A 15,538-nucleotide genomic window follows, 5' to 3' on the forward strand; every position below is an offset into this window, starting at 1 on the left:
TGTGGCTAAGAATGAAGAGGTGGGTCCCACCCCACCCCCTCACTACTTCCGATCGGACTCCCCATCAACCCCATTCCATTTTATTTTTTTTTTAACAAGCAATTCCATGTTCTTCCTTTCCTCTCCACAAGATCATCCAAAAACCCGAGAGTGTAGCAAGAAAAACACGGTAAGGATCGAGTTATTACGTTTTCATCTTCGTTTCTGAGTTTATTTGCAAGAAAATGAGGTTTCAAAGATGAAAACCGATTCTTGCATGATCAAGTGATGTATACGGGTTATACAAGGGATCTTGGTCCAAGAAAGGAGTTAAACGAAGCAAAAACGAATTTTTACGGTTAAAACTTTAGTTTTGAATCATAACCGAAACTATAGTGTAAGAGGCTTGATCGTGAGTGTAACTTGCTTGGTATTGTGGTATGTTGGTTGTAGGTTCTGTGTTTAGTGGTAGATGAGGCGGAAAGACGAGTTTGTAGCTTGTAGTGGCGGGAGAAACGAAAGGTATATTCGGTTATGTTCGGTTTTGGAGTTTTTGGACAGATTGTTGATCGTTTAGAGTTAGGTCATGAAATTTTACAGAGGTGTTAGATATATGAAAATATGAGTTCTGTGAATTTTTGGTAATTTTTGGACAAAGGATGAATATTTGGTGAATTTAATGCTCGGTTTTGGCCAAAAATGGTGAAAAATAGTTAAATATCATGAAAAATTCTGGAAAATTGCAGATAAGCTTTTTATATCATGTATAAGTCACACACAAAATTTTAGGTCAGTTGGAGAAGTCTAAGTAGGCTTTTTGGTTAAACGAGTTCTAGGGTTTTCTAGCTCGGTTTTAGTGAAAATGGCATGTAAAAGAAGATTTTGGTTCTGGAAAAATTACAGGGAACTATGTGGATGGCAGGGGATATCCAGGAAAAATTTGGGATTTTTCTAAGATCGTTTGGTATTTACGACATATTTAGTGTTTGAATGGTGTTTAAAAATAGATAAATAAATTTTAAATATAGAAATTAATTCTGAAAATATTTTTATAAAATTCCCCACTGTCAAAAAGTGATTTGTGCAAAATTTCAAGATCCGAGATTAAACGGATAATTATTTGTGTAAAAACAAACTTTTAAAGCTTAAAATGCGTAAACCGGTAAAGTTCGCCTAAGCGAGCTGACTGGTGTATAAAAACCCTAAAAATGGACTATTTTCATATAAATGAGTTAAACAAGTAAAAATAAATCATCCGAAAATAATTCGGATGATTTGAGTAATTTTTGTCCGATTAACAGTTTCCGGTACGCTAAAGACGGAAACGGGTCCCGCGGCCAATCGGGGGCGTCTAAACCGAGCTATAATTTCACATCTTTAATTAAATTATCAGTCAACCACTACTTTCGGGTCGTGTGTGACCAAACTCATTTTTGAAACGTAAAAACGGATAACCGTGCTAGGCACGCAAAACGAGAAAATCGACTAATAGTTATTGTGACCATGGAACTCTAAACGATATCACAATCTGAGTCCGGAGAAGTGTTTCTGGGTTAACATTACCCCCATAACGGGTACAGTGCTGGGTTAACAGTGTCCCCAGATGTACCGGTTAACTTGGTTAAAGTTATATTAATAATGAGTGTATAGTAACGATCGTAGAGATCATATTAAAGATTGGACGTGTTAACTGATAATGATTGTTGTTACCTGCTTGCATGTGCTAAGGTGAGTTTCACGAGCCCCTTTTTCTGAATTGTTTTTAAATATTTTACCGGGGCGGAAGCATGTTACTCCTGAAATGTTTAAGTACATACTGAACGCATGGATTTGCGTGGATTTATATATATTTTATTGTACGGGAATCGTACGGAAATGTACTAAGATGGTAATTGTCTGAGTTGCTAACATTCTAAGGCCCCGGAACACGAGTGATTAACTGAAAGCCGGTAGAGTGTGGATAGTACTATTGGTCCGACAAACCCAACTGGTCCGGCATGGATTTGCTGATGTTTCCCAGCCAGTTGCACATGTCTATTTTGGGGTGTTATATATATTTTGCTATGTAATGTTAGACATAGCGGTTTGAGACAGGTTCGTGGGCGGAGTATGCCACGGGGTTGTGTGTGATAGTCAGAGGTTTCACTTGTGGGCTCAGCATAATTACATCGATAATATTATATTTTGATAATGATTTATCATGGTTTACTCGAATTGTGAAACTCACCAACTATTCGTAGTTGACATGTTTTCTCACTTGCTTTTCAGGTACAACTAAGATGAAGTGATTGCTTACGTGCTAAGTGCTTGATGTGTGTAAGATTTGCGTGCTGAATGTTAGAATACATTATAATAAATAGAATTATGTATCGTATTGTATGATGTGTGTATCACCTAGACGGTAATGAAATACGAGATAATGTAATTTGAAGTATATTAATGTATTCAGTTTTCTTTATAAACAATGTGGTTGATATCAGAGGTATCTGTTGCATCCCGTTTACGTTTCCGCTGCGGTTACGGGGTGTTACAGAACTTGGTATCAGAGCCATTGGTTATAAGGAATTAGGATGTCTTTAAAAGATACCTAAAATATAACCAGTAGCTCAAGTATTATAGGATCTGAATATCAACTAATAATATATAGTGACGAGATCTGGATGAACTTGGATGGACAAGTGAGTTATTATGGTCCAGAACATAATAACAGACTTGTCCGCACGAGGGAATTCAGGGGAAGTCACGGGGTACATTAATAGATAAAAATGGCAACATATGTGTAAAGTATATGATATTATTTATACGTGCTAATGTGTATATATATATGTACGTATCTTGTGGGTACATGTATTGAGAAATAGGACCCGGATAAGGAACCGGGGGATGAAATAATAAAAGTACCGAGGATGCTGAAATTCCTGGAGCATTGGTTGATGATAAGTCAGACTTATCGGGTCATAGTTATGATAGTGCCAAGTTAGATCTCCCGTTTGACATTAACCAGAAATATCTAGTAGCCGTCACTCCCAACCAAAATTGATAAATCCCTTACCCTACCAACACGGTACCGTATATCCTAATAACCCCCTATGTTCACCCGAACCGTCGACCCTCACGTACGGACGAACCCGTACCTGAACCCGTTCTTATTCCATTAAGGTAAATAAATAAATAAATAAATAAAATAAAATAATAATAATAATAAATTTGATAATAAATCAGTATATATATGTATTCCTCACTCCCAAACATATGAGACATACCTTCTACAGATCTAGAATTACCGATTTCAGCGAACCTAGAACGCCTGAGGACATTGACTGAGCAAGTGATAGAGTTTCCCATAATAGTAATTGATAATATTTGAAGGCAACCCATGTTGCGCGATCACCTAGAACCTTGCAACTCCCTATGTTATCCTTACATCCGTTAGATGCCCATACCCATGTATACTCGAATAGAATGATTACCCATACACAAAGAGGTGTTGGAATCATTATAGCATAGTTGGTTGTTCGTTCGTAGGTGGTATACCGTGTATGCCGAATATACAAATAGACACGGATATTATAACTCCGTGGTACGTAATCGTTTGGTGCTCACGGTGAGCATGTATCGGTTATGATGACATGCAGAAGGATATTGAAATCAAGCATATTAAACATTAATCTTTGTTGAGAAAGACCTATATGTCAGTTGGTGACAAGGGTTATGGAACATATTTAAACGTTAACCAACGTCAGGTTAAGTCCATATGTTATTATATTTGTGGGACATATATACTAGATACTGGTATGTGTAATATGTATGATAATATTTGGTGTGTATGTGTACCTGCTATTATGATTGAGCTGGTAACGAGCTATACGGTGAGATTAGTATTGATTACTGCGTACGGGATGAGTACGGCAGAATGACATAAAAAGAGTAACTCCAATGATAGAGATTGATATGATTCAGTTGATTGCTCAAAGATAGCAGATGATGATACCGAGTGTCGTATCACAGATCACTGCTAGTGTTGATGCAAATGTGATCACAGAATTATAGATCGAGCAATCACATGATTATGAATATTTTAATTCTTAGTGTTATTACTAAGAGTGATAATGTCCCACCAAATACAATTACGACTACAAGTATTAGTTATAAACTAAACATGAATAGTAGTCGTAATGAATTAGATCCGGTATGAAGGATATATTTGTTGGTTGTGTTAGGGAAATTATTGATAGTTTACTGATGGTAAAGGGAGGAATGGATTAGCGAGTGGATAGAAAAGATCGAAATGGTTAAGGATATTGGTAAGAGTCTAGAACATTGTGTAGTGAAATACGCTACAGATATGTTGGTAGATTATGTTGTATCGTGAGGGAACACGAAGGTACAAAATTATAGTTAGAAAATTATTACTCAGATGTTATGGTCAGAATTTAAAATTCTTGTGCTAGAGCACCTTTATTCGAGTAATTAAGTTCAGAGATTGGAAACTGAGCTAAGGAAGATAGAAATGTTGTGTGCTGATCACTTAGAACACGCTAATCGTTTGAAGGAATTGTCATGCCTGGTAACATGGCTAATTACTCCTGAAACTAAGCGAAGTGAGCGCTATATTGGGGACTAACTCCATCGATAAGGAGCATAGTCAATCCTGTAAAATATACAACCTTTGGAAGGGTTGTGGCACAAGCCAGCATTGATATATTTGACTCTATGGGAAGCGGACTGGAAGGACGTTAGATGAGATGTCGAGTGTTAAAGAAGAGAAATGATAAAGGTATAGTGCAAGATAGGCTATCGAATAAGTAGGTATGCCCTACAACCCAGAATTATACTAAGACTAGTTCTGGTGTGAAAACATGAACCGCATGAAGGGTCCTTCCCTAAATGTGGAAAATATGGTTATCGGTAGGAAGAAGAGTGTCGAATGATAGTAGGCCACAGGTGTGGTAAAGATGGACGTAATGCCCCAGTTGTAGAACCAATTGAAGCCATGTGAACCGGCAGCCCCAACCCATTCGTGTACAACCACTCCGAACCCAACAGTTTCAATAACAATTCATCCAAAGAAATCAAATTATGCCAAACGGTTTGTACTTGCTATGAATGTAGCAGTACAGAACGTTTCGAGAGAAATTGCCCAAAGTTGAACCAAGGTGTCGTTGGAAGACGAACCTCATGGCAAGCATCAACCTCTGATCAAGCAAGGAGCCGTGCTTTTGTGAGTAATTCGAATAAAGCACGTCATGATCCAAAGGTGGTATTAAGTATGTTGTAGTTTTAAATCAATAGGCTTCAGTGATATTTTTACGGTCGTCGATAGAAGTTAGTTCCTGTTAACCTCCTATCATTTGGAAAGATACCGATTAGTGAAACTATAGAACCCTATATTGTAGAATCTCTAACGGTAAACCCCTAATGGTTAACTAAATTGTTCGGAATTGTCCTATTATTCTGAACGATTAACCTTTCCTTATTGACCTAACGACCAGTAAAGTTAAGAAGTTTTGACGTGATAGTTAACATGGATTGGCTAACTCAACATGAAACTGAAATCAAATATGAAAAGAAGATGATTAGAAGCTCTCCTTCGGACGATGAAGCGATCAGATACAGAGAAAAGTGTACGGTATTATGCTACCACTCTAATCTCATCTTGAGATGTTATAATATTTACGACAAGAAGACGTGGTGTATTTAACAAACGCGATTGCCAAAGTATTCGAAAGAAAACATATAGAAGATATCCCGATGGTACGCGAATTTCCACAAGTTTTCCCAGAAGAACTTCCTGGATTACCGCCAACCGGACATGTCGAATTCAGAATCGATTTAATGCCTCAAGTTGGTCCTGTTGCTAAAGCATCTTGCCGACTTGCACCAACTGAAATGCAAGAGTTATTGGAGAAGGTCTTATACGACCTAGTTAGTCACCATGGGGTGCACCAGTGTTATTTGGGAAATGAAGGACGGAAGTGTTAGGATATGTATTGATTAGGGGGAATTGAATAAAGTGACGATCAAGAATAGGTATTCACTTCTTCGAAGTAAATGATCTGTTTAACCAACTGCAAAGGGCGATTTATTTTTAGAAAATTGATCTTAGATATAGTTATCACCAAATGAAAAATCCAAGAAGAGGACGTTGCAACAACAGCGTTTCGGACTCGCTACGGCCATTATGAATTCTTAGTTATGCCTTTCGGGCTAACAAATGTGCCGGCAGCATTCATGGAACTCATGAACCGAGTCTGTAAACTTTATTTTGACAAATTTGTCATAGCATTCATTGATGATATTTTGATATATTTGCAACGTAAAGAAGAGCACGAACGACGTGTAAGGAAAATTGTGGAAGTGTTAAAGCAAGAGGAGTTGTACGCGAAGTTTTCGAAATGTGATTTTGAATAAAGAAGGCATAATCCCTTGGTCATGTTGTAAAGCAACAAGGATTTCACATAGACCCAAATAAGGTAGAAACCATTAAAATTGTGCCGAGCGCCGATTTTAAGTCTCCCCGATGGAGACGATGGTTTTGTTGCGTATTGTGACGCATCGCGTAGAGGGTTAGGATGCGTGTTAATGCAGAATAATAAGGTTATAGCCCATGCTTCCCGACAGTTAAAAGTACACAAGAAAAATTACACTACTCATGACTTAGAACTGGGAGCGGTTATCTTCGCACTTAAAATCTGGAGACATTATCTCTACGGTACGAAGTGCACCATCTTCGCCGATCATAAAAGTTTGCAGCACATATTCGATCAGAAAGAACTGAATATGAGGCGATGAAGATGGGTCGAGTTGTTAAACGATTATGACTGTGACATCCGTTATCACCCCGGCAAGGCTAATGTCGTAGCCGATGCCTTGAGTAGGAAAGGTCGGGTTAAGCCATTGCGAGTGAAAGCGCTAGGGATGATAGTCCAGTCGAACCTTTCGGACCTGATTCGAGTCGCTCAACGTGAGGCGTAGAAAGAGGAACATTTGGAAAAGGAAGGACTTTACGGCAATGAGAAGAATTTCGAACAGCGCGTGGACGAAATTCTCTATTTCAAAAATTGGGTTTGGATCCCGACCTTCCTGACCTTCGTGAATTAATCATGGACGAAGCGCATAGATCGAAATATTCCATACATCCGGGATCGGATTAGACTATTGATGATACGAATATCTGAAAGAATTTTATTAATGGCCGAGTTTGGAGAAAGATATGGTTACGTATGTGGGTGAATATTTATGTTATGCAAGAGATAAGGCTGCATACCGAAAACCCTAAGGAACGCCACAACGACAGAAATTCGCCAATGATAGTGGGAATAAATTACAATGGATTTCGGTACGCAAATTCCCAAGATATATTAAAGGCATGAGGTAAATTGGGTAATCGCGGATCGATTAACCAATCCTCGCATTTCATTCCAATCTATGACGATTACCACAATGAATTCTCGCTCAAATTCATGATAGTGAAATGGTATCTCGTCGTGGAGTACCATTTTCAATTATCTCAGATCGAAATAGTCATCCTACTTCCATGATTGGAAGGCGGGGAAGGAAGCATCGAGAGCTTGAAGCTTTCTATGGGTGAAGTAATTATCACCAATTTGTTAAATTGAAAATGGGCGTCAATCAAGCCATAAGATTTGAATTGATTCGGGAAATAACCAATCGGATTTATAATATTTAAGATGAGTTGAAAGCAGCGCGTGATTGGCAAAGGATTTATGCCAACATTCAAAGGAAACCATTGTCACTGGAAAGAGGTGACAAGGCATTTTTAAGGCATCACCTTAGAGAGGTGATATGAGGTTTGGCAAAACCGAAAATAGCTCCTTAATATATTGGACCTCATGAGACTATCTCCATGATTGGTCATTTAGTTTATCGATTAAAGTACTCTAGGGGCTAAGTATTATACATGATGTTTTGCCATGTATACGGATTGAAAAGTACCTAAGCGATGAGGCAACGAAAGTACTAGTAATGGAAGTACTCATAGAAGACATACTTGATATCATAAATAATTCCGTTGAGATAGTAGACGGGAAAACTAAACAGTTTGGACACACCAAGCTTTATTGATTAAGATTAAGTGGAATTCACAGCGAGGACCAGATTATACCTGGTAACGCGAGGGTGAATTCTGAAGGAAAAACCCCCCACCCTTCTCTCGGAAGGGAATAGTAGGCGTGTAAAATTTCGAGGACGAAATTTCTTAACGGGGGGAGAATGTAACGATTCCGACGAAACCCGGTATACCCTAACCGGTAGACAATAGTTACGTCATATTTAATGTCGGGTACATGAGTTACCATAGTAATTATACGAGAATACATGGTTCACTGTATTGATCGTACGTGAATATATAATTCATCGTATTGAATATGCGATTAATCGATCGATAGTTATTGAAACCCGAACGAATCGAGGGTTCAATTATAGACGAGATATATGATATTTAGTGATGTTTACGAAGTATTAAAGCTTCGGGATAAGTGAATTAAAGCACATAAAAAGAATTTCGATTTAATGGTACGTCGGTACGTTAAACGAAACCTTTAATACCAAACCGAGCAAGAGACGATCGATCAAGCCGAAAAAGATGCGCGATAATTAATAATATGATGTTTTAAGTTAATAAATGTCATGGTTTAAGTTTTTAAAGTTTTTAAATCGGTTTTATATAGATTTCATTTTTAAGCCGAAAAACGACCGTTTTAACCTCGTTTTAAGCCGAATTAAACATTTAACCAAAAAACGAACTGAACCAGATTATCCAAAACATTATCCGGATTGCGGATATCCAAACATGTGGCTAAGAATGAAGAGGTGGGTCCCACCCCACCCCCTCACTACTTCCGATCGGACAACCCATCAACCCCATTCCATTTTATTTTTTTTTTAACAAGCAATTCCATGTTCTTCCTTTCCTCTCCACAAGATCATCCAAAAACCCGAGAGTGTAGCAAGAAAAACACGGTAAGGATCAAGTTATTTACGTTTTCATCTTCGTTTCTTGAGTTTATTTGCAAGAAAATGAGGTTTCAAAGATGAAAACCGATTCTTGCATGATCAAGTGATGTATACGGGTTATACAAGGGATCTTGGTCCAAGAAAGGAGTTAAACGAAGCAAAAACGAATTTTTACGGTTAAAACTTTAGTTTTGAATCATAACCGAAACTATAGTGTAAGAGGCTTGATCGTGAGTGTAACTTGCTTGGTATTGTGGTATGTTGGTTGTAGGTTCTGTGTTTAGTGGTAGATGAGGCGGAAAGACGAGTTTGTAGATACCTAAAAGAGAACTATTGGTGGAATGGAATGAAGAGAGATGTCGCTTCGCATGTGGCGAAATGTTTGACGTGTTTAAAAGTCAAGGCTGAGCACCAAAAGCCTTCGGGATTGCTTCAACAACCCGAACTTCCCGTATGGAAGTGGGAGTTGATTGCCATGGATTTCATTACCAAACTCCCTAAAACTACTCGACAACATAATGCAATCTGGGTAATTGTGGATCGATTAACAAAGTTCGCACACTTCATACCCATCAATGAGTCTTACTCAATGAACAAATTAGCTCGTATCTATGTTAACAATATTGTGGCCCTGCCTGGGGTACCGTTGTCCATTATTTCTGATCGAGACAGTCGATTAACGTCTCACTTCTGGAAAAGCTTCCAACAAGCGCTAGGTACGAAGTTAAACCTTAGCACTGCCTATCATCCGCAAACCGAGGGGCAAAGCGAAAGAACAATTCAAACGTTGGAAGACATGCTCCGAGCTTGCGTGATAGTCTTAGGTGGAAGTTGGGATGACCACTTACCCTTAATGGAATTTTCATATAACAATAGTTATCATGCAAGTATTCAAGCCGCACCGTTCGAGGCGTTGTATGGTCGAAAGTGTAGAACGCCCGTGTGTTGGTCTGAAATTGGAGATAATCAATTATCCGGACCCGAGATAGTCCAAGAAACCACTGAAAAAGTTATCCAAATCCGCGAACGACTTAAGAAGGCACGTGATCGTCAAAAGAGTTATGCCGATGTTCGTCGTAAGCCGTTAGAATTCAATGTTGGTGATAAAGTTCTTTTGAAAATCTCGCCATGGAAGGGCGTGGTTCGTTTCGGAAATAAAGGAAAGTTAAGTCCTCGATTCGTTGGGCCCTTCGAGGTACTCGAACGAATTGGTACCGTCGCATATCGATTGCGGCTACACGAGGAAATGCAAGGGATACACGATGTATTCCATATCTCGAATCTGCGTAAATGTTTAGCCGATGAATCACTTACGATGCCATTAAAAGATGTTGAAATTAACGAGAACTTAAAACTTGTTGAACGCTCAATTCAAATCGAGGATTCAAAACTTAAGAAGCTCAAAATACGAACTTTGAAAATAGTGAAAGTAAAATGGTATTCCCGACGAGGACCCGAGTATACTTGGGAACTCGAGTCTGAAATGAGAAAGAAATACCCCCACTTATTCTCGTGAAGCAATCTCGAGGACGAGATTTATTTCAAGGTGGGGAGGTTGTAACATCACGGAAATTTCGGGCCAAAAATGTCAACTTTTCAAAGTTAAGGGACTAATTCTACCAAATCCAAACTTCAAGGTTAAAAATGAAAAATCTATTTTCTGTCCTATCGCGCTACGCGATGGGGATAAAGGACAAGCATCGCGTATCGCGAAAGGGCTTGGTCAAACCTTCTGGAAGGGTCAACAGCGATACGCGATCGCTGGTTGAACCTACGTCATCGCGTATCGCGATGACGTGTCCTGACACCTCTGGCACAAGACTGCCACGCGTCCACACGTGGCACACCTCTCGCCACGTGTCCCGACACGTGGCAACACGTGGTACATCGTCCGCCACGTGTTAACACGTGGCACACCGTCTGTCACGTAGCAACACGTGGCAGACCTACGTTGTGACTGTGCGAAGCTACATCGCGCTACGCGATGGGTGACAAGAAGCCTATCGCGTATCGCGATAGGATCCAAAAATTTGCCTATAAATAACAGGTCCGGGGTCTTCATAAACCACACCAAAATCAGTTTACAACGCTCTCTCTAAACATCTCTCTAAGCCTCGAAATTCGTGCTAACGATCCACCTCGAAAACCGTGCCCCGATTCCTCGATAAACGTGCCATACCTCGATATACGTACCACTTCCCGACGACGTTCCAAGCAAGAAGGTGGTGCCGTTTTTACAACCCGACGATCACCTCGAAGTGCGTGCCGAGAAGAGTTGGTGTCTCGATTTGCGTGCCAAAGTAAAGTGGCAATCAAGGCGAGCGTTGGAAGGACTAAGCGGCATAGAAGTGCTGCTCGAACATCTAGGGAATTATAAGCCGAGAAAAGGTAAGGCTTACTACCCGACTAATATAACAATAAAATATTATAAAGGCTTAATGCCCTAAGTCGGATTTATGCTCGATGTTTATGGAAAGAAAATAATATAACAAAGAAATAGAATAAGAAAAGAAATGTGTATATATATAAATGTGCTATATAGTTCTTTGTTATAATTATTATTTAAGTATAATGTGTATTCTTAAATAATAAAGAAAAGAATACGTTTCTTAAAGAAGAAGAAATGTCGGGTTTTTATAATAAACTAAAGGTTTATAAATATTGCTTTTAAAACTAAAGGTTTTAAAGTAAAAGAAATGAATTAAAGGTTCATCGAGATAATAAGACTAAAGGTCTTAAGCCGGATTGTATATCCAACTAATAAAAGTTATACTCGTACTATAGGTGCGAGATAGCAAGAAAGAGTACGCAAGGACGATGTTGGAAACCGATCCCGATCAAAGGTGAATACGCCCCACTTTTACAAATTTGTTTTCAAATAAATAAATGTGTTATGTGTAAAACTTTACATGAGACTAAGTGTCTCTAAAAACATAATAAATAAGAGAAAAAGCCTAGCCCTCAGGCTGTAGTACACGTTTATCTGGATCCTTACATATGTGGTAAATTGCGGTGGCACATTGCACCACGCCTCGTCACGACCTCCAGCCACGATGGGCCGAACCAAAGTATGTTCGAGTGAGAATGACCTTGTGTATATTTATGGTACCTAAGTATGTCGGGACGCTGCGGTGTCTTGCTGGGGTGACCTAGGTAGAGACTCGAGTTATAATGATATTGTTTTAACTTTGTTATTCCTAAGCCAAAATGGGCCGATGCACGCGTAACCCTCGAGGGGTAACAAAGTAAAAGAAAATGTTTTCGCGTCAGCATATTCACCAGCATTCGTTGCTGACGTATTTTCATAACATTTTGCAGGTAACCAAGATTAGAGCTAAAGGACGAAGGCTCAAGAATCCGATGGCTCGGATAATTTTGTATAAATATTAAAATATGGTGGTTTTGTAAAACATATAAACAAGTAAAACTAAACGAGACTTTCGTCTCGACTTTTGTAATGTAAATATTTAAACTTTAAATCCACAAGTTTATTAAAGTCTTCCGCATTAACCCGCAGCTCTGATTTAATTACAAATGTGGTACCAACTATCGAGTCACACGCCTAGGCCTAAGATGGGGGTGTGACATTAACTTATCTATCGTAAAATAGTATTGAAACCGATGGCAGAATTGAATGGCATGTTAATGGCACAATCTGTAGGGTATAGGAATTATCAACCGACGACCTCTCCGGCGTCAATACACAACCAACGGAATTTAGCAATTAATATGCCGACGTCTGATGGTAAGAGAAAGTAGAAGATGAAATGACACATATCTCCTGCTTATTATCAATCATATTAGATAACACATAGAGCCTTCTAATTGAATAGTAAATCCTTGTAATCTTAATCGGTCGAGACTAAAGACATTCGATTAAACATTAGACCCAAACATCACACCTCTTACATTTATCCAATGGCACAATTTCAGGAACTCAATCCAAAGCGAACGATATCCAATAATCTAAACATTGTCAAAACTAAATTAATAACTTTCTAAAATGACCCGAACAAAAGTAACTCTTAAAGGTTTGAAAGAAATTATATCCTTGACTCGCTCATAAACCGACAACAATAAAATATCATAAAGAATCAATGAGAGTTTTATAATCAATTTATCATTTTCCAAATTCATGTCAAATATCGTGCAGTGTATCACATCATATGAATTATAAACCAGTAAAACTTCCTAAATCATATCATATTGTGATATAATACTTTTGTAATCAACCTCTTATAATTGAAAAGTTACGTATTACATTAAATAGGATATATTGAAGTACGTGTATGGCTACTTGAATCCTCCATAAATACAAAATATGGTGCAACAACTATGTGTAACGTGTTTCATGAGTTTCTAATGATGTTGGGACTTTTTAAAAATACAAAAGTTAAAGTACCATCTCTAAAAGCCCGGCTCGCGTGGCGTCCCTCTTGCGATAGAGTTCCAAACCTCACCTCGCTCTTGTGACATGCTATGTTTCCCCTCTCTATTCCCAAGTAAAGGGCGAGTCCCATGTGTCAGTTTGTGGATCGCGGTCTCACACGCTAATCCATAGATATGTGACTAACTTTTATTGCCTAGCCTTCATGTTTGATGAGTTTTGTATATAGCTACGGTTCCCCTTCTTCGACTCCCAGTACACAACAAGCTGTTACAAAGAAAAAGGTAGTAAAAATAAATTATTAATAATGACACATTTTATCTCAAAGTATTATTCAATTCAAATCATAAGTTTATTAAAATTAGAAAATTTAATTTTCAAAACGTATTAGATGTAGCATGTCATAAAGTCCAACTGCCACAACCCATTTTGACCGAGCAAAGTTAAGGTTTATTTAAAAAGGATTGTTTTGACAAAGCCAAATTGTTGTTATTTTTTAATTTTAACCCTATAAAGTTGATGGTTTTTAAAATACGTCACGCTTTAACCAATAGTTAATTTAGCATGAGCACGTTCTGACCCAAGACCAGCTTGAGCAGAATTTACCCTGACCCAATACGACCTGCCCATTTTTAAGCTTATAGCATTATTATGTTACATAAACTAATAACTATGTCAGTTTTTACTAAACAATTGTTCAAAAGATATAGTAGTAATTTCATTATTCATTTTGAGAGCGTGTAGTCAAGCGCGTTAAAACAGTACCCTAAAACAAAAACAAACATCCACATTGCTTGGACAGTAAACAATTCCTAATACCAAGATATTTTGTTAGCTTACCTGGATATGAGGTGCCCCAGTAGTAGCAAACATTCATGCCTATTGCAAAACTTAAAACTGAATATAGAAAACAAAAGCACCATAGAAGAGAAACCAAACACACCATAGAAGAGAAACCAAACACGTTAGCAAATAGAACATAAATAAAAAAAATCACAATAAAATCTCATGTAACTCGTAGCATAAGGACAATGACACTTACGCAGTTACGCACTACAGGCTCCACCACCCTTGCCATGAGCATCGATTTAAGTAATGATAGCAGCTCCAACAACAACTCTTTTCTCAAAGGCTAGAACTTGGTCAAATGCAGCTTGATCAATACTGCTATCCATTACAAATATAACCAGATTTGGTTCATGGTCAAAAGCAAAACGGGGCGTTGGCCTGAGTTGCATTATGCTCTTGCTTAACTCTCATTAGCACCTACATCAAATACACATGGTGTTATATGATATTCATTGTGCAATTACGATATTACGAAATTTGTAGCATCTAATTGTTTAAATACAAATTATGGTAAAACACAACAAAAGAGTACTAATATTTAAACCTCTAGCATTGCCATTTTCTGTTGTTTCATATCCAAAAGAAGTTTTTACAACTCCAATTAGGGGTGTGGTTTTTAGCCAGGCATAAAGACCGAACCCCAACCAAATTAAAATTGAACCCAAGCAACCCTAACCCGTTTAACATGGAACCTGAATCCAAAGGTAGCCCTTTTTTTTTTTGAATTTCTCGCTTTATCCTTAACTCCGGCTACATGATTCTTAGTAGCAACCATATTAGTCTAAGATATAAATTTAATATCTTTATTAACTTCATCAATTTTGCGTAATGTCTTCTCGAACTGCAAAAAGCAAAAGCACATCTATTCATTATACACAACCTATAAAAAGCTACATAGTAAAGAAACGAATGGACAGATTATTTACTGTCTAATATCAAAGTTATTGAGAACATAAGCAATTGATACGAATTTGACGTATGCCACTTGCCACTATCTTCTATGTGCAATATAAAATGTGATTAATAAAACTATTAGCAAAAAGCAATACATGAAACAAAATCACAAAAGAACACAATACATTAATAAAGATGAAACAAACAAATGTATAGCATATTATTAATTATAAGCAAATTTCATACCTAAAAGTGTGACAACGTGCTTTGTTAAAAATTGCAATTTAAGCCTCAGTATGATTAGGAGTCAAACTTAGTGTTGTTTCAAAGTGCATTTGAGCATATTTAACCTAAAAAAGTTGTATAAATTATCAGCATGCAGATTATTGCTCTTTTAAAAAGAATTAAAACCTTATGTATCATCAACAAATATGGCATGGTACTTATTAACAG

The sequence above is a fragment of the Bidens hawaiensis genome, unplaced genomic scaffold (genome assembly GCF_021521415.1).
Source record: "Bidens hawaiensis isolate Kalapana, Puna unplaced genomic scaffold, B.hawaiensis_p1.1 tig00033311_1, whole genome shotgun sequence".
NCBI lineage: Eukaryota > Viridiplantae > Streptophyta > Magnoliopsida > Asterales > Asteraceae > Bidens > Bidens hawaiensis.